General features: G+C 40.5%; 1 protein-coding gene across 1 annotated transcript in view; it reads right to left on the reverse strand.

Annotated features, from left to right (window-relative positions):
• DMRT1 (doublesex and mab-3 related transcription factor 1) overlaps nucleotides 1-20,156 on the reverse strand; it is a 66,498-nt gene that overhangs the window by 6,002 nt on the left and 40,340 nt on the right. The window lies entirely within an intron of this gene.

Raw genomic sequence — 20,156 nt, forward strand, 5'->3', positions numbered from 1 at the left:
ACAGTGCTTAAACATGAGGGAGTGACAAGGTAGTCAAGGCAACTTCCAACAGTTTTTATATATTCTGCAAATGTGGCCAATTGTTTTAATGACACAGAAAGAAGAATCTGGTCTGCAGCATCATGTATTCCTTTGCTATGTGGTCAAATGCACAGAACTGCCAAACAGGTCTCCAACATCTCCTGGACTGAAATAACCAGTGCACTGATTTGCCCTTAGAACTGGCTGGAACTGTACTTACATAACCTGGTGGTGGGAACAACTGTTTAGATCTTTACTTTTTCCAGCTGACCAACCATGAAACCAGTAAGTGCTGCAGAATCAGAAATGAACCTTATGGTTTCTGAGAGTGAAACTCTCTTCTGCTGCACAAACATACTCACTGTATGGCCCAGCCTGCACCACACTCCCATGATCTGAAACACACACTGCAGACTGTAACTTGTTGGGGTGGTTCATGCTTTGACTATTTATGTAATGACAGAGCAGAGATGCTCTGTAGGTCCACATGCCAATGTTTAAGGGGAAAGCACCAACAGAAAATATAGAAGTATCACCTCTCCTGATGTCCTACAGACTAGCTGCTCAGTGGTAATTCACAGCTTTAGGTTGTGCCTACAAGCAATTGCAGCTTTGGTAGGACACGGCCAGGTCTAGCACCGGGAATAATCTCCTTCTCCATAATGTGCCATAGTACTGCAGCCAGCATCACTTCAACAGGACTGGCTGGCTCAAGGGTTCAGCTCTCCAAATCTCAGAACCTTATTCTGCTCTGATTTAGCAAAGTCCAAGGTGTGTGAAGGATTAGGACATGCTCTAAGGATTTTGTGTGTTCCTGGACTCCAGGACAAAAGTATGACGGAAGTGACAGATTAAAAGAGGATAACATCTTGTTTAATCCAAAGTAGCCAATGGACAAGAGGTTTATTTATTTTAAAAGCATGCGTCTGAAGTGATGTAGAAGCCCACTTTTAAATACTGAGATCTATAAATCTCTGCGACAAAGTTTCAGAAAGTGTTGTGGGTTTTTTTGTTTTGTTATTTTTTTCCCCCAAACACAAAGAATCCAATAGATTGAACATGATACAATACAGATGTTAAAAGCCTACAACAGCAAAAGTGCCACTTCATTTCTGTGATCTACTTTTTGAGCAACTCCATGTTTGTTTAGTATAGACCTGTGGAATGACAAAGAGGACAAGTATTTTTGGTAGACAGACAACCAAATCTGTTTCTTAGCATCTCACGTAGTGGCTCCTTTGTCTCCTGGATGAGTGGAACTCCACCAGTTTTTCCACTGACTTCCAAATTAATTGAAGTTTTGCTTATTAGACGATCTGGGCTATATACCCTGCTCTCTGAATACGGTAAGTGTATGTAATAAGAGCCACAAAGATTTAAAAAAAAATCTAGCACCACCGACATCTACTTCAAGCAGGTAAGACTGCTACTTCTGTATCCAGACATGGACTGCTTTATTGAACAGAATCCACTGCAGTCAACGGTCACTGAAGGCAAGCAAGGTGCAGTGAGTAGGTGCAATGCTGATAAAAAGTACAAGATACTGAGATTGGAACTTGTAGCTATAAAAAGGCAGCAAAAAGCCATTCTGTTCCAGTGTTTTAATCATACAGCAATAAAATGTAGAAATTCCAACTTCAAGGAAACAAAACCCATGTTCTTTTTGACTTAAGTATATGAGTTTCATCTGTTTGAGGTTTGTGGCTGATCCTCCCACAGTTGTTACACAGCCCTTATCTGTGTAAATAACAGTACCAGAATTGGGTGTATGACAGTTTTTAAAGACTGTTTCTTAATCTAATTAACTTTTACCCTTTGGAAAGAACCTGAATACTTTTGAGCCATATGAATCTGAAAAAAATTCAGCTAATATCATACAGGAAAATAGTGAGAAAGGATCCCAACCACAGACATGAAACCTTATGTCTTCTGACACGGGTAACTGCATTGACTGTTAACTTGAGTGATCCCGAAAATTCAGTGGACTGAAAAGACTAATACACTTTCAGTGATGCGAGAAATCAGAAGGACATTCATGCTTGGAAAGTACGTATTTTCTTGAAAATACATTTTAAAAATGACCAAATGCTAAATAAGAATTAATTCGTGGTACAATTACTTTTTTAAAACTCTTTCACCTTTCTTAGGGAAAGTGAGTAAGCATGTCAGGCCCACACACTGCTAAGGGCCATTCACTTCTTCCTGGTGTGCACTCTTGTGTGTCAGCACAGCCACCACAAGTGAACTAGATGCTATTGCCAGTTTGATGGCATGGGAGCATCACTAAAGCATGCCTAAGTTTTTGGCATGAGGATGGAAGGATGAGGATGCTGTTCACAGTACCTTCTCCTCCAAAGCACTTTCCTTCTGAAAATACTACTTCTGTTGCAAGCAGCAACTTCTACTCCAGGCTACAGAGATCCCACATAAATGCTCCTGAAAACTCAAGTGGTCTGGGAAACCACTGGCAGTCATACCAAGAAGCAAGTTAAGATACCCGTACAAAGGGCAGAATAAGAGAAAATGGCACTGGCATTTTCCTCAGGATGTCAATTCAAACCACTAGAAGGGTGGCTGGCTATACTGGCTGACTTGGTGGCTTGGAAATAACCACAGGTCAAATTCAGTTTGAAAACACTGTCCTGTTTTCACCCAAGTCAAAGGTACCCTATTGCCCTGCTGCTCAGATTGTTGCCGAAAGGGCAGACTCTAGCTCCCAGCATCAGTGAACAGCCTGCCAGGCTATAGCAACTACGCTAACACTATGGTAACTGCCTGACAAAGCATTTGATCAAAAACCCTGTATCAACCAAACAAACCCCCAAAACGGCAGTGCTATGAAATCAGCCACGAGGAACCAGACAACTATCAGAATCCTCAGCTGCTGTCTCAGCAACTGAGAAGATATACAAAAACAAGAGAATGGAAGAAAGCACGGTTTTCCTTTTATAGAGAAAACATCAGAATGGCAGCAAGAGTGTCAAGGTTTGTCCTGACTTTGCTGCAGATGCTAAGATGGGCAAGATGCAGCCTCCAAAGTAAACACACACAGGAAGGTCAAGTAAATTCTCCTAACAATGCTTCTCACCTTTGGGAGTACTCAACCCTATGTTCTTGAACAATGGTTTAACTCTTTAAGCAGAGTTAACTAACAAACGGTCAAATAGAAAACCTACCTCTGTGATACCCCTCATGTGATCCATTCCTGTGTGAATGCTCTATTTAAAAAGATGGAGGACTACTGACTTACACCAGGGTGAAAAAACTGCTCATAAGCCAGCCATGCAATGTGTTCAGACTCATGTTCTGGTATCTGGCCCTGTGCAGGGGCACCAACAGTCAAGAGCCTATGGGTCCATGGGTTCCTATTAGGCCACAGAGAAGCTTCAAGAGATGAACTTGAATCACCTGTGTGTTATCAAAATTTTCTTTCAACACAAAGATTCCAATTTTGTAAAGCATCAGCAATGCATGTTCCTGAACAATACTTGCATTTGGTGAATCTCCAATGTATTTTATTTCTTTTGCTTTACGCTGTATGAACTAATGCAAAAAAACCTCCTAATTGCTATCTTCTTCATTACATTTCCTTGCTCAAAACAACTGCCAGGATGAAACGGTTCTTACTGAAAATTCCTGCCAAAATCCACAAGTACATAAATGTGGTATGCTTGACTGTCCTTCTCCTCCATCCTTGAGGCCTCACTACAGATCTGGACCAGGGGACAAATCCTGGAAGCCCACTTGAAGCCAAGGGTTTCTGCTTGCTGCAGCTGGTCACTTACAACATACTGTGAGTGCAGACTTCTTCACAGCAGTATGATGCACACCAATGTGTAAGATGAAAAGGCTGATACAAAGCAGTTTACAAGGGTAAAAAAGAAAACTCAGCTATGGGTCTGCCTTAAAAATAAACTCTACATATTACTTTGACCAGCTGAAATGTCTTTGTGACTGTTCCTGTGATCAGTCTGTAATGGAGTCTTCTGTGCTGACCACAATGTGAACTGACTTGCAAGAACACGAGAATGATGATCCTTTTCTGTTTTGCAAACTATTAACACAATGGAAACTAGTCCAGTTCTAGAAATATACTATGTCTGTAGAAATATATAATGTCAGATATTTTCCTGCTGAAAAGAAGTTACAAGAGCAACAAACAGAGTTGCTTTTTGATGCAAAAATAAAGATAGGCATAAGGATCTTGAAACAAATGCACAATCCATCTGTTTCCCTTAACACAGGTGTAAGTATTTCACTGCACTGCCCTTCTCCCCTTCTTAGACACCTACTCTTGTCACTAGCATTTAAGGCAATTAGGATTATCTTGGAGCCCACAGTAGGACATATTTATTGTGTATATTCAAATAGCATTAATTTTTGGCATTAGGAACTCAGGATAAAAGGTAAAGATCTGAATAGAGATCTTTATTCAGTATGCTTTACCATGGATTATCTCAGTTCTTTTCCAGTTCATGCTTGCAGTTTTAGCAACTAAGAAGGCAGGGCTATAACTGATGTAATTAGAAACCAGAAGCCGGAGAAAATATTCTCCTGTTGACTCCCTCACCTCTGGTTTCAAATTCTCTTACAGCAATATGTGAAACAATCAAATAAGGCTTTCCACTTCTCATCCACTACCAGCTAGACAAACAGGATGCTAAAATGGTACTTGGGAAGCTTACGCATTTTACTCAGACTCCAAAACATAGCTTCAAACAATACTAATCTTCTATAAAGCAACTGCCCTTCATGCTTGCATGCAAAACAAACTGAAGCAGAGCAGTACTGTTGGACCAATGCTCTATCACCAGCTTTACATTCTGTGGCTAACTTGATGTCATTAAGCCACTGCAGCAGGCTGGGAAAAGCACAGGATGAACAAACTTCAGGTGTGCTGAAGTTTGGGGGTTTTTTTTGAGTCACTGAAAGCGAGGTGACATCACTTGCTTTGAATGACTAAAAGGCCAGCATGCAGAATTCAGCTGATAGAAGCTCTCTGTTTGGCAGACATGAATGTTACTTGCCTCTTGTGGATGTACTCACCCCAAGTGCTTGCTCTACTGAGTCAGATCCGGCCAGGTACAGTTCCACAGAAACCTTCCCAGTTTATATTCCACTGCCAGGAACCCTAATGGCTAGTCCTCTCAGAAAGAAAGCATTATTTTAATAATTTCAGAAAGATTTTATGCTGTAAGACACGAAGCAGTATGTTCTCCAGCATCTCAGCATAAAGCAGGCACTTCCCACTGTTGGGTAACAAGGTAAAACAGGCATTTCTGTAGAAAGGCAAAATGATCTAATGCAGAAAGTGTCTCCCTTTTCCCTCTCTAGCTTTTCCCAGTCCTTTATTTAATCCCGTGCTGTCCTGGGCACAGTTGCACAGCAACATGGGGAATTATAATGAGGAATCAGTGTTCAGTTGCCAGTACTGCAGAGACACACATGCTTCTCCTTCAGGCTGTAATTCTTGACCAGCGGACCTACTTTTGGGAGATCCTTACTTCCCTCAGATATTCATGGTCCACCAGAGAACCCAATGGTTTGCTCTGCTGTACTCTGCATCAGAGTGAAACACAAATCTTTGAAAAACAGAAACCAGGCCACCAACAAACCATTTACAGATTCAAGATAAGAAAACAGTCACAGAAACATAGGAGGCAGCACTGATTTCCAGCAAAGGAAGACTTAAAACATGGCTGTGAAGTATAGGGGGTATTTGGACATCTGTCACTAACTGAGGAGCAGCAAGGAATCTCAGAGGAATGAAGTAATTTCCTTCATCATGTAACAAGACTGTGACAAAGCTGGGACTTTCAGTTTTTCTATTCCTGGAAGTCAGATACTACTTCTCTATTTCACACACAACACTGGAGACTGATTCTTCATCAAAAAAAGATGTCCCTGGTGTGCTATACTCAGAAGACTGACAAAAGACAAGCACCACTGAGAAAAAAAATGAACTTCAAATCCACTCTTTGGATTGTTTTTCTTACTCCTATAGTAAACTATAACAACAAGATTAAAATATAAACATATCAATCATTTCTCATGAGAAATATATACCTATCTTATCAGCTGCTGGTGCACACACCTAAGTTTCTATTTTGAGCATTTTATCCTGCCAGGACTGATTTTGCACAAAATTGCTGTGCTGTGGGGGCCAGAGTCTTGCAAATCCCTAGACTGTCCCACTCCTGGGCATAGTAGCAAGGCAAGACTTAGCATCGCACATGCCTCTCCTGTGTGGCAACATTCTGAAGCCAGATCCATGAAATTAATTGTGTTTACAGCGGTTTTTTTCGTTTGGAGCTTTTTTCCCACAAGAAAAGAGAACAAACCATTGAACAAATCAGAGTCACAAGAGGCCACACAACCATGTGAATGGCCAGCAACCCCTGACAGCAAGGCAAGAATAGCAACTGACTGCCTACAACTCCAAATCCTTGACAGGAATCATAGAATGGTTTGGTTGGAAGGCATCTTTAGGCCAACCAGTTCAGCTCCCTTGCAGTGAGAAGAGGTATCTCAAACTAGATCAGGTAGCTCAAAGTCCATTCAACCTGACCTTGAATGTTCCCATTAATGTTCCCACTTGTGAACTCTCTGGACAACCTGTGCCAGTATTTAACCACCATCATTGTAAAAAATTCCTCCCAGTACCTAGTCTGAACTTACCCTCCTTTAGTTTGCAATCATCATTCCTTCTCCTATCAAAAAGCCAGTCATGCCCTCCCTTATCAGCCCCCTCTAACTACTGAAAGGCCCCAGCAACATCTCCCTGGAGTCTCTTCTCCAGGCTCAAAATGGAGTAATCATCCATGTGAGACTGTTGAGGAAAGAAAGCCAGCTGAATCTTCTGTTTGTTCTAAGTTTGCAGAAATACTTGATTTCAGCAAAAACACTAAGTGGGTTTGATTTTTTCCAAAGCAAAAGTTTCTATCAGAACAGTTTCCAGCCAGCTCTAAAGAAGAGAACATGGCATTGTCTCTTGGCACCCTTGAGTTCCCCCAGGCACAGTTAGGTGACTTCGTGCTAATTTTGTGGAGACTACTGTTTATCTCCTTTGGGTTCTGCATCTTCTCCTATTCTCCAGGCTTTTCCATACATCCCAAACACCACCTAACCAACAAATAATGCCACACCGAAGTGACTGAATAGGCAAAAGGCTTTTTTGGGATGACTCCTGACATTGAGGGTGCAGACAAAGGTATGAACTGCTTCCTGTTTCAAGGGAAGACCTCACAGGCTACATCTGTCTCCTGGACCAACACAGGAAACAACTAGGGAGTCCCAACTCCTAGGGCATCACTACAATATAGCTGCCTTTGTTTTTTAAGATACACATATTTCAAACCTGTCTATAGAAGAAGTTCCTTGTGAATAATTACCCTAGAAGCATCAATTATCCTACCTAAAAATGCACTGCCACTTGCAACAGCCGAGGCAACAAAAAGGTTTTTGACGGAAAGGTTTTTAAAGGAAAGAGTGCACTCGAGGCTCAGGATAATGTTACCAAGTAGCAGAGTATGTGGAGACACAGAAGGCACAAAGTTTCTCCCTTGTGTGGCAGTGCTAAACAAAAGAAACAGGATTCCAAGAGATTTAATAATCACATAAAACCTTCCAGTATTCAGCACAGAAATCCAAATACAACATTATTTTGGCTGAATGTCTCTCCACTCTTGGATCAGAAAGGCTGTTAATTTTCACTAGCATATCAGGAACAAAAAACTGCACGACACCAAGACTAGCCATGTAAATGTAGATGTTAATTCTGGTCACTTCTCTTTGTATTTAATTGTTACAATGCAAACTAAAAAACATGATCCATGGCCAGATCATCAGTCCTAATGATCAAAGCAAAATCAAACAGTTATTAATCATGGACTCAGCTCCTTCAGGTTTAACAATTTAATTTTAAAAAGCACTGTCTCAGTGCAACTGTGCTGTATTATACAGCATAAAATTTTTTTTTGGTCATAACCTGCAAGCTTTTGGAAGTCAAGAGATTACTAAAAAATCTGTCAAAAACACTAGGTCAAATGCAAGTGATGTGTTATGGTAAATACAATATTTTATTGGAACTTGCAAATAGGTTAATTTACTCCTAAAATTCTCTTACAATTCAACTGTCTCTGCTGCAAAGGGAGAAGACACAGATCCCCAACTTGTACCACAAAAGGAATAGGAGGTTTGTCATGGACTTCAGCATGAGCAACACTATATTCACCTTTGACAGTGCCCAAAATTGAGTAAGTGGAAAGAAAGAAAAAGCCTTATCACTTACATCTTACAACTTAACTGAATCTGCAATTTTAAAAGCCCAGAAGGCTTTAAAATGACTTAGTATTACCATGGCATTACCATTTTTAATATTAACTTCAACCTGGATGCAAGTTCAGCAGATCTGAAGTAAAATACTTCAACGACTATTGACGAAATAAACAGCACAAGATGGGTATATGCAGAGTAAAAATGTTGCTACTTGTTTTAAAGTGAGATTTATTCCCCACAAAGTTGAGGAACCTTGCTGCCGTAAGTCACAATACTTGAGCAAATAGGGACAAAAACAGAACACAAAACATTTTTGAGGTAGTCAAGTAAGTTAAATTAAGTTTCACACAACATTAGGCTTAAGACAGATCTGCTGTGTTGTATTTATATACATTTCCATGAACACAATATAAGTAAACGCTGAGTGTGTGCCATCAGCTAGAGAGCATGGGCCGTGTCTAATGATGCTGCTGGTGCTGCCAGCTGCATCTCCACAGGCCAGTGATGTCCTACAGCCCACCTGGTGATGCCCACCTGGTGGGAAGGTCAACCCACCAGTAGCCAGCATCTTCTTCCAGATCCTGACAGCAGCAGCCTTGCTAGGAAGGACTGAAACTCCTCTGAGATCTCACTGGTTACAGTCTACATGCTGTAGAGCCTGCCAGTAGCGTCCAAAAGGCTGGGTTGTGTTCCTTCCTTCAAGGCTACTAGGTCCTCTTGTGCCATCTTTCCTTACTAACTTTGGAATGACATCAAGTCTAGCCAACAAGTTTCAACATTCACTTCCCTGCCCTTGCCTGGCACTCTCTGAAGTCCAGACAGTGATAGTGGCAGGAAAGTTCTAAAATAGTTGAACAGATAAACAGAAATTCAGAATTTTGTTGTTGTCACCTGTTGTAGAGAAAATTGGAAGACAGGTCTCTGGGCCCAATCCAGACCCTGTAGGCTGTGTCAAAGCCTGCCCACCTCCAAGGAAATCACTCCAACACTCCACCTCTGTTAATTTCAACAGTGCTGAATGCAACTCTGGTCAGTAAGAAGGTGCTTCGACACTCTAAGGGCAAGGCAAGGTGAAGTTAAGTGAAAACTGGAGCTCACCCTCTCCTGCATCATACAGCCCTGCAGCAACCCACCATGGACGCAGGGTGGTGGAGTCAGGAGCATAGGCTGCAAGGAGCTTGCATGACACAGTAACCTGGCTGTTCACAGTCAAAGCAGGGGCTTTTCCCTCTCTTGAAAGATAGAGAAGGCAATCCTACTCCACACACACAGAGCAGTTGAAGGCAGAAAGAAAAGCAGATGTCCAAGTTGAATGTCCAAGATGTCCAAGTAATGGTCCAAGTTGGAAAGTTAAGAGTCAGTTACAGAGGTCAGCTCCACAGCTGAGAAGGGGCAGTTTTTTCAAATTACAGGCCAACCCTCTCCTGAGACCTTTTCACTACAATTAGGCAGTTGCATATTCATTTCGGGTAGTCCCAGGGAACTAATGTACCCTCCTAATGGGAATACAGCAGACAACTCTTAACAAGCCAGTGTTATTTCACTCCTATGTAGACTCTGTTTGCACAAACCTGTGTGCAGTGTATATACCTTTGGAAAAATTAGAGACTCAATCCACAAAATTAAAGATCCTGAAAACACTTGTGATTCAGGGAAGCACTGCGGCTAGATGCAGTAGAGAAAGCTTTACGAACTAGAAGTTCATATTTATCCAAGGGAAGAAACAGCAACTAACGCGAGTGAAGTCTTGATTGAGAGTAATCAGAATAATTTATACTATAATTATGGATACACAGCTATCTGAAATCTGCCTCAAAACTGAAATTTATCAAAATGTGTTTCATAAACTCAAAAGCCAGTACAAAAACAGTCACTGAAACAATGTAAACAGTTGTTCCAGGGTGGGAAAACAGAACCCTCCTTGCAGTGATTGCAACTGCTCAGAGACAGAACTGGAAAGGCAAAATGATTTATAAACAAACTGGAGAGAGCTCTCATTGATTTTTCTTTTCCTTTTATGTCCAGAAAGGAAACTAAACAAATGGCCAACTGGACTAGGAACATTCCTTTATTTTCAGCACTCTAATACGTGACTAATGTTATGCTTGTAATAAATAACTAATTTACACACAGCATAGATAGAGGGTGTGATTCAGACCTCAGATGAATTTTCAACCTGAGAAATCTAATGATTTAACAGATACTATGAGATAAACAGGCATATAGCTTTGAAACGGGCACTGTAAAATTACGAGAAAGTAGGGAATAAATGCAAATATATAAATGCCATTGTTAAAGAAGAAACAATATTAAAATTGGTTTATTTCAATATGAACTACAGTGAATACCCTGTATAACCTGGCTCCCATTTTTTCCTCATCACGTAGTAAAATGAATCTCTGCAAATTCAGTCTTCAATTCCCTACAAAATTCAAAACCAATCTCAAGATTTTGTAAGACTTTAAAGAAAAGAGTATTTCAGAAATAAACACTCCCCACCCTACCCCCATCCCTTCAAACATTTTTTAAGGGAGCTCTAATCCACACACAGAGGCCTTCAGCTTTTCTTCCATCAGCCTGTGGGTACCAAGTGCAGAACCTTTAGTAGCAGAGGTGGGCAATGGTAGGAGCTGCTGGCATTTGCTGCTGCTGCACCACTGTGCTGTGACAAAACGGGAATGTATTCAGCAAAGGGCAGTCAGTGGACAACCACCCTAGCAGACACCACCAGGTCTCTTCAGTCTTCTCAGAACACCAACAGCCACTAAAAAGGTAAAACGCCGACACTCTCCTAATTACAGAGAGTTGAGCTGAATCTCTCTCCTACTCTGATAATTCACAATCAGTATTAATATTTATATATGATCCTGATTTACACATGTGGAAGCAGCAAAGGGAAGCAAATACTTTTACGCACACAAAACAAGTTCACTGGCTTTGCACCAGTATAGCATTACAAGTCTGGTATTTTTCCATTTTTCCAGTGAAGGAACATTTTGTCTTGTTCTTTGTGTGTTCTCAGTACTGCAGACTACCAAGATGTCACAAGCAGAAAGCAGCTGTAACACTGTCATTTCTGATCTACTTCAACAAGTTTGGAAGAAACTAAATGTAATATATTATAGCCTATTTATGTCTGCAACAATTACCCTTCAAAACCCGAAGGAGAAAAATGTAATTGAAGGTACATGCCTTCTTCCCTGCAGAAACCTCAAACAGCCTCAGGCAAGAGCCAATACAGATGTAGTACAAGGCATTAAGAGTGCTGGATGCTGTAGCTAGCAATTATCCTGGTATTTAAACAAATCTATCGCTCATCAGGAAAGCGTTTAGTGCAGTAGTCGGAGCGAGACAGGCTGACACGGAGCACAGCTACTTAACTGTCCCCTCCAGCGATTACACTTTCTCAGACTGAGAGTCATGTCAAATTAAACAACCACACATTGACTTCTCACTTCTATAAACATTAAGGTATGATTGACAATTCTTGGATGCTATAAGGTAGTCATTATAATCATAATCACCCAACATACTGTCAGCTAATTTGTGGCACAGTTTTTTTTTCCCCTATTCTGAGCCATTTCTTTTGGACTATTTTTACAGTGTCCTATAGATAACATATGCTTTGGCTTTTTGCAGGATCACCATAATAAAAGGTCAATACCACCATGAGACCTTTGTGTAAGAAAATAATATACAATTAAGTGACTTGACCTGGTCTACAAAATAACATTTTTTTTCTCCTAGTCCTGGCCCACACTTACCCATTTAGCTGGAATTTGGAGATGTTTTGACAGCAATAACTGGATGCTAACACTGCAGTAAATACTGTTAATACGGCATCTAGAATATATTTCCTAATTCCTACCCTAAGTCATGGAGATCTCTTTGGTCTACATAATGGACACTGCAAGAGCAAGGAATCATCTGTCAGAATGGGAAATGAAATTACAAGCTCTACAGATGTGTTCTGGGTACATATCCATAAGGACCTCAAGCTTCTTGAGGCCATTACAGCACCCCTATGGCAGGGAACCACGTACTAATATCTGAAGGCTGTAGCTTAGTAAAGTTACTAGAAATTGAGTGGATACATAAAGCAGTCAAGGTTGTGAAGAAATACACCCCTTTGATTTTATATGCAACATTGTGCTGTCTGAAACCACTATGATATAAGTGACACCTTTACTATCTATCCCACTAATTCAAGCCACAAAAATAATGGTGTCTAAACTTTCCCCTCTCAAAATAAAAGGAGTAAAAAAAACTTCATAAATAATACTTAACACTTTTACCGCCACTGCTGTCACCTCCTGCCCAATCTCTACACTCCCTCTTCCCTAAGAAAGCTCACCAGATTTGTTAAGTAGTTAAAGAAGTAGGTGGGATTAATACTGTATCATTAAGCTAATTATGAATGCAAGTAAGACTAGAATGTTGCTGGTAAACCTGGAAGCCTCTATACTTATATGATTAGTGAATCTGAAGCTTTGCCTTTATTTTGGTTGTAGCAGACTAGAAAATCCATTTCATAGTGTTGGCTTTTTCAGATAAATGTAACAAATCAACCAAATAAGATCAGAACTAACAAACACATTTGTGAAAACTGTTCTGAGCTATGAAAGTACAGTTTCACTGCAGTATGAGTGCTTAAAAGAAAAACAAGTATAGGAACTGAAAATAGGTGAGGAGGACAAATTAAATGCAGCTATCTCTCCTGTCTAGTAGTAACAACTGCAGTTCCACTCCTTTTTCCACTTCTGATACCTGAGCACAGTCTCAGAAATCTCAAATTAAATATAACAGTATTTCAAATATATCTCCCTGTCTGGTTGAAAAGTCAGGTAATAATAAAACCAGAAGACTTCAGTGCAGATTCCAGAAAATGACATCTCAGTTTCAATCTCAAAAGATAAAGCAGTCGCACCACTGAAGACAGTGAAATATAACTTAATTCACAGGCTTTGCAGAACAGCATTGAAACAAAACCACACAAAATCACAGGAAGCATTTAAAAACTTCACTGTCTCAAGTATTTTCTTTCTTTTTAATCAGTTAACTACCATCAAAGTACCTAACTTTTACTGAAGCAAGTTATTGTCTTTGTCTGTAGGCCAACTCAGCATGCCTTCCACTCTGTACACCCACTACTGCTTAACTCCAGAGGTGTTTCTCAGACCACCAGCTGCCTATGACGGCACATTTAACTCCAAAGACTCAGTCTCAATTTACTGATACATAAACTGTCTTGGTTGTACTTTCCACTGTCTTCCCACTTATATAATTAGACAAAGGCACCTACTATTTTATCCTATTCTCAATGACCTTGTGTCCACACTGCAATTGAAAGGACTAACACAAGCAAGAACATGACCAATCCCAGCACACAGCCAGGTGTACAGTAACTTCTGTAATTTTTGTATTTTTAAGATTCTGCCAAAGTTTTCCCAAAATCTTCTGCCCAGAGCTTCACCTTCCAAGCTCTAGGAGACATTCACAAATAAAAATCCCACAAACCCCAAACCTTTTCAGCTCTGTTCAGTGGCTACCAGCCAACTGCATCATCTCTACCGTAGAGAGAAAACTCTTTGAGAAAAGATTTTTTTGAAAAGAAATGGCTACTTCACTGAAGAGGTTACACTAAAATGCAGCACTTTAACAAAATACTGAAATAGTTAGTAAGAAACAGCATAAACATAAGACAGGGTCCTGTCAGAGAAATCTTTGAGTGTATGCAGTTTTTGTATACAGAATATGCGCATAGATATGTGTATCTAAATATCCATGTATATCGATCTAGGCACCCACACACAAGTGCAGGTATGTGTAGATTATATATATTATATATATAAAGCTAACTTTCAGTCCTCAGAAAACAAAAGCTATCCCCATATAACAGCCAAATTCCTACATAACTCAATTTCGACATCTCATCTGGTGTGAACTGCACTCATTCCTAGTGTAAACCCCAGCGCGCTCTGCAATGATATACTGTAATGTCACATCGCAATCTGGATTTACTATAAAGGGCTGCTGACGAGTTTCAGAGCAGTAAACATTGCTGCGAGGTGTATTTCACACTGAGCTGGTTTTTATGAAGAACACTTCACCGCCCAGCCACGGCACCCAGATGATGAATGGTGAAAGATGCATGACAAGCTTCATCATTGTTTGTAAATCTTAACTGTTCCTGCTCACTAACTCTGCAGGCAATTTTCAAAGACAGCGGCCGACAGAAGGACAGCACAGCTTTCCTGAAGGTTATTCAACTTGTACTTGGCCTGAGCTATGCCTGTGAGGAGCACTGGAAATAAAACTCGTTGGCTACACTGAATCATAGAATTAAAAATGTCTGATGAGCAGGCACACAGATGGTCGCCAAATTAAAAAAGCCCGTTACAGTAGCCTTGGTACCCTGCCCTGCAGGATTACATGTATCAAGTACAGGGAACATACATCAGTATTATTTACACATGCAATATAAATATGTATATTTATAAACAGGCTGTCTGGTCCCGCTCCCATGTGGTGACTCCCTGTTATCCTGTGCAGTTACACATAGTGCTCCAACATCCCCCAACAACTTTGCCCACTGCTGGTAGGAAAGCTACTTCTCCCTGTCAGAAGTGACAGGGGGAAGGAACAGACAGAAAACTACTCGCAGCATGCAAGCATGGCAACGGGAACAGATGCAACCCTTCTTTGTTTCCCCTGAGATCATTCAGGGAGCAGCACCATGGATTGCAACAACCACTTGCAAAGAGTCACAGTTCAGCTCCCTGCAAGAGGCAAGGCCAGTCGACACTACAGAGCCTTAGTAATTATTTTTCTTTTCCCTTTTCCTTTAGAGCTCAGTAACAAACACTTCTTGTGCTAGAGTCTCTCACAGTCTGCGCAGGGTTACTTTATAAGCAGGAGCCGCAGAAGAACTAGCTCAGATGGAGACTCACCTGAGCTGCAAAACTGGCATGAACTGCAAGCTGGTCTAGAGAGGCTCTCCCACACTGAAAAGACTACAGCTAAATATGGAGTTCTCTCTTCTCTTAACCAAGGACGCAAAGTTACAAGGATGAAACTGCACATTAAAGCAAAGCAAAGAGGTGAGCAGTATCACTGTTACAATTACAAGTCATGCCTTGATAATCACTACTGTCCTGACAAGAGGTCTTCATTTGTTCTATCACTTTATGGAAAAGTGTGATAGTTGATTACTACCAATTTCTGTGGCAGTAGGAACAATTCTGCATCCAGAGGTAATAAATTTAGAGCATCAAAGCCATACCAGCTGTAAAAGAAAGCAGCTCAACTGACAGTGTTGATTTTTTTCAGTGAAGGACCCAACATCTTTTAAAGCATGAAGAAAAATCCCACACAGTCTCATCAGCTATAGTAACATCCACCATCTGACATAAAGAGCAACTCACACATGCAGAAACTTTAAGTCCAGGTAGTGCAGTGGGTATAAGACACTGGTCTCCCAACATATGGCTCTGAAACGTTTGCAACTGCAGAAGGCACTGAGAAACCTGCCTCTGCTAAGAGAATGTGAAGCAGCAGAGGGAAGGTGTCCAAGGAAAGCTAACAGAGCCATTATGTATTCCAGGACAGCACCCTGGCAGGTGCACAGAGAGATGCTGACACACTGTGCAGGATCCAGTGCTACCAGGGTGGCACCACTCTCCCACTGCTGGCTCTCCACTGTCCGCCCAGCAGGCTATCCCAGCTGGGATTGACTGGGTGCTGCAAACTTCTTTTCATGGAAGGAAACTGGAAAATTAAGAGATTTTGGCTGTACAAATAAATGTATTGCTCTGGATCTGGCACATGCCTAGGCCAAGTATACCACTGATTTAAGTTTCTTCAGAATAGAAGGACTTTCTTGAAACACTTGTTTCACCAGCTCAAAGGCTGAAACTCATAGCAAAATGCAGGCTTCAATTTAAAAAACACTGCATCCTTTGGCCCACACAAAATACTAAACAATAGACAAACATATCCAATGAAGAAAAACTCAGTTTCTCTGACAACTATGTGTGTCCATGTGGCTTTGCAGGTGTGGGGGGACGGGGTGCCACTGGCAACTGCTGAGGGTTCAGGCTATCCCACTCTCTCTTGCTAGGATGATGAAAAATGAAGGCATTCCCACACAGTTTCCACAAGAGCTTAAAATTCCTGCTAGGGGATGCTAAGGCCTCAGTCCAGAAATACCTATGTTTCCACAAAACCAGGTAAAAAGCCTTCAAAAATACAGTTTTTTTCTACTACTCTGGAGGCATTACCAGTGGCTGCTCCCAGATCAAACAGCAAGGATTTGTCAGTCACCCTGACATGAATCAGCAAAACCTGTGAATCAGAAAAAGTAATGAAACAAGCCTGTAATTCTGCAGTCATCCAATGCGAAGCTGCTGTGCGCTTCTGAGCGAGCATAATATAAATGTTGCATTTAGAGGAGAAACTATGAAAATGAGCCTTTAATCAGGACCAAACTAAAGAAGCATGAAAAAAAAATTGCTAGGAATTCCCATCAGAACCTTATAAATACATTTAAATGTTGCTCAAATCTTCACTAATACAACCTCATTTATAACACAGACTAGTAATTTACAAAAGGACTTCCATACACAGAAAAATTAGCTTATACTGAATATGACTTACATTATCAAATACATTTTGACAGCTGCTGTAACAACTATTGAGATTATAAAGCATGATTAATACCATCATGAGTCAGGGTTAGCAACCCATTTACTTTAAAAGATAAAAAAAGGCTCTGCTCAACAACTGTCTGTTCAGGTACACTGAAAATTCCAATTTTAATGAAAATGATGTTAAAAAGTAATTTACCTAAAGAGATCTATTAAATATTGCAATGTGCATGCAACATAATTAAGTCATGCAAAAATATAACACAAGATCTGCTCACAGTCATTGTAATCAGTGCCAAAGAGAAGCTGCATGAAGCATAGCCATTGTGGACTATAAAAAGCAGAAATAACAATGCACAAAAAAATAAACAGCTGCCCCAAGTTCAAGTGAGCCACTTGAACGAACTGTTGCAGATCTACAGATTTAGATCCTTACCCCTTTCCTCTTCTTTGGTGTTACCTCAAAATCTATTGCTAAGAGTTTGATGTAAAATGATAGTGGAAACTAGAGTCTTGAATTTTCAGCAAACACTGCTCTTTCATCATTAAGGAGAGATATTCTTGAGTAGAGGTCACTTTTTAAGCAAAAGATGCACAGATAGACACATATACGTAACACACAAGCTAAATACTGATGAATTTCTGGGTCCAAAATTTTATCCTCCCCAAACACTCTGCTCCTGAAACCCTTCCAAACTCAAGATGATTTCTGGTGATGCTCTCCAAAGAGGTGCACAGAAAAGGAGAAGAAGAAGTATGTCTCACACCTGACAACACCTGGACTGCCTGAGACTAAACAGCTACTCTTCAGCTTACATAAATTGTGGCTAGCTGACTAACAGAAGATAATTTAGGCTATTTGCTGTAGTTGTTTCCCAGTTCCTAAGCACTTTTTTAGAATAGCTGTGTCAGTACGTCTCCCCAGCTGGCTGCAAATTAAGAGCAGACAGAGGCAAGGCTTTTTGCTGTTCTTTGGGGTCATTTCTCAGCCATATCAAATCAGCCTGCTTTGTTTGCAGTTCCATCTTTTTACCTTCAATGCTTGCAGAAAGCACTTCAGATTCAGGGAAATGGTCTCAGGGACCTTTTGCTTACCAGGACTTCTTGACCCCTTCTGCACTTACAGGCAGATGCCACCTATGGCTCTGAAGTGTTACTTGTTTGTTATGGCATTCACTTCTAGGACATATATTCATGCAAAATTAAGATATATAGGAAGCTGCAAAAAAATTTCATATACAAAAGCCCAGCTAGGAAGAAAACACCCAATCTTTCCATCTCTTGAGCATTTTTCTGGGGCACATACCATTCCTTGCATGCCAGCAATGCTTTTGTCAAAGTGAAACTTTTTTATCTGAAGCAGGGAGACTGCTTCCAACATGCCCTTTCTTGCGGAACTACTGGAAGAGGCTCTTTACAGATCTGCTCCGGTTTCCCCCATGGCCAGGCTTCTCCCATGGCTCAGTACTGTTGTTGATACAGCATCCAAGCACAGAAGCAAGACTGAGCCTCTAAATGAAGATTATGGAATTGACCGAATCACTTCCATTTCCACAACTTTAAAACTGGACATACGTGCTATATGAATTCTAGAAAGGACTGTGAAAAAGTGTTGTAGTGCTGGAAGCAGTTACACAGAAAACCTGTCACCAGAAATGTTCTTCTTCATAAAATGATGCTTGCTTATTTACACAAAACTGCTGATGTTTTCTGCATCAAAATATAACCTTTTCTTACGTGTCTTTAGGAGAACTTTCAGACTCCTGCTTAATGTTTAAGCTGCAAACACAGCACTATTCCAGTGCTTCATTCCTCGTATTTCCAACACTCATGACACTTAAGACAGGAAAATAAAAAATTCAAAATTGTCCAGCAGCTGGAAAAAAATTTTAAATGCAAGATATTTTTTCATCATAGCCAGACATGTGATGCAAATATCTCAACATTTAACCCAATGATGACATAGAGGAGGTTTCACTTCATGCCAACTTTAAGACCAGGTAACTACTCTAAAATATGAAGTGTCTGCTGATACAGGGTTGTTTATCCTTTGCATATTTCTATTTGAATGTTGAATTTTTCTGTCACTTTCCCAAATCTGGTAAACACTTTCATACAGATAAGCAAATGCTGCACTTTCGCGCGCTGTAAACAGGACCCAGAGTGAGGCATATGCCTTGAATGTGCTTTCTTGATCTCTCAAACCAAGGTTTTGTCCAGGTTATTTCATAAATGCTGGAAAGGCTTACTGAAAATCAGTGGAAGGAGTTAAGACTATTCTGGCTTATGTACAAAACCCAAGAAGCTTCATTTCAAAAACAAAACAAAACAAAGCACTCAACCAACGAAACAAAAAACCAAGAACCAACCAACCAACCAACCAACCAACCAACCAACCAACCAAACGAAAAAAACCCCAAAAACAACAACAACAACAAAAAAGCATTCAGCTGTCCCACAGGAATAATGGGAACAAAGCATTTGGCTTTTAGAGATTAAATACCTTGTTGTGTCTCACTCTCACTTCCCCACTCCTCAACTTGTCTTCCAAAACTATACTTTTGCATGTACATGCACAAGATTTGGCAATCTTCTTATATGTACTTTCCTCCCATTGCTTTTGCAGAAAAAAGGAAAAGGAAATATTTTGCAGTACTGAGTATAGTATCTCCCTCCCACCTAGAAATTACTGCCTGAAACTTAAAACTTGGTGACCTAAGGAAGCCCTCTAACAACATCCTTTTGTTGTTTGTCACTGGTTTACCAACTTCTTATCTAATTTTTTCCCAGTTTCTGCTGAAACGGCAGCAGCTGTGCTTAGTTGGAAACAAAACATTTTACTTGGAAACACTTCAGACTGCAAGGAGGTTGAGTGATGATGGTATTTTACTACTCAGAAAGCATCAGCCCATTATTATATGTAAGACACTCTAACATGCCACGATGGGCCTGTACAAGTGCTAAAAGCTTTCAAATATCTTCACTGAAAGAAAGAAAGTGTGGCTAGTTCATTTCTCATCCCTTTGACTGCAACTGGTCTAAGCAGGCAGTTAGCTTACCAGAATAAAATTAGTTAATGGTCTTACTCAAATATAATGACAACACAAGAACTGGCAAAGCCTCTATAATGCTGAAGCTGTAGCTGAAGTGCAGGTAGTAGACTGTATGTGTGTGTAATAAGACCACTTCATATTCTTGCCTGGGAACTAACTG

Source organism: Lonchura striata, chromosome Z (genome assembly GCF_050655825.1).
Source record: "Lonchura striata isolate lonStrDom1 chromosome Z, ASM5065582v1, whole genome shotgun sequence".
Classification (NCBI taxonomy): Eukaryota; Metazoa; Chordata; class Aves; order Passeriformes; family Estrildidae; genus Lonchura; species Lonchura striata.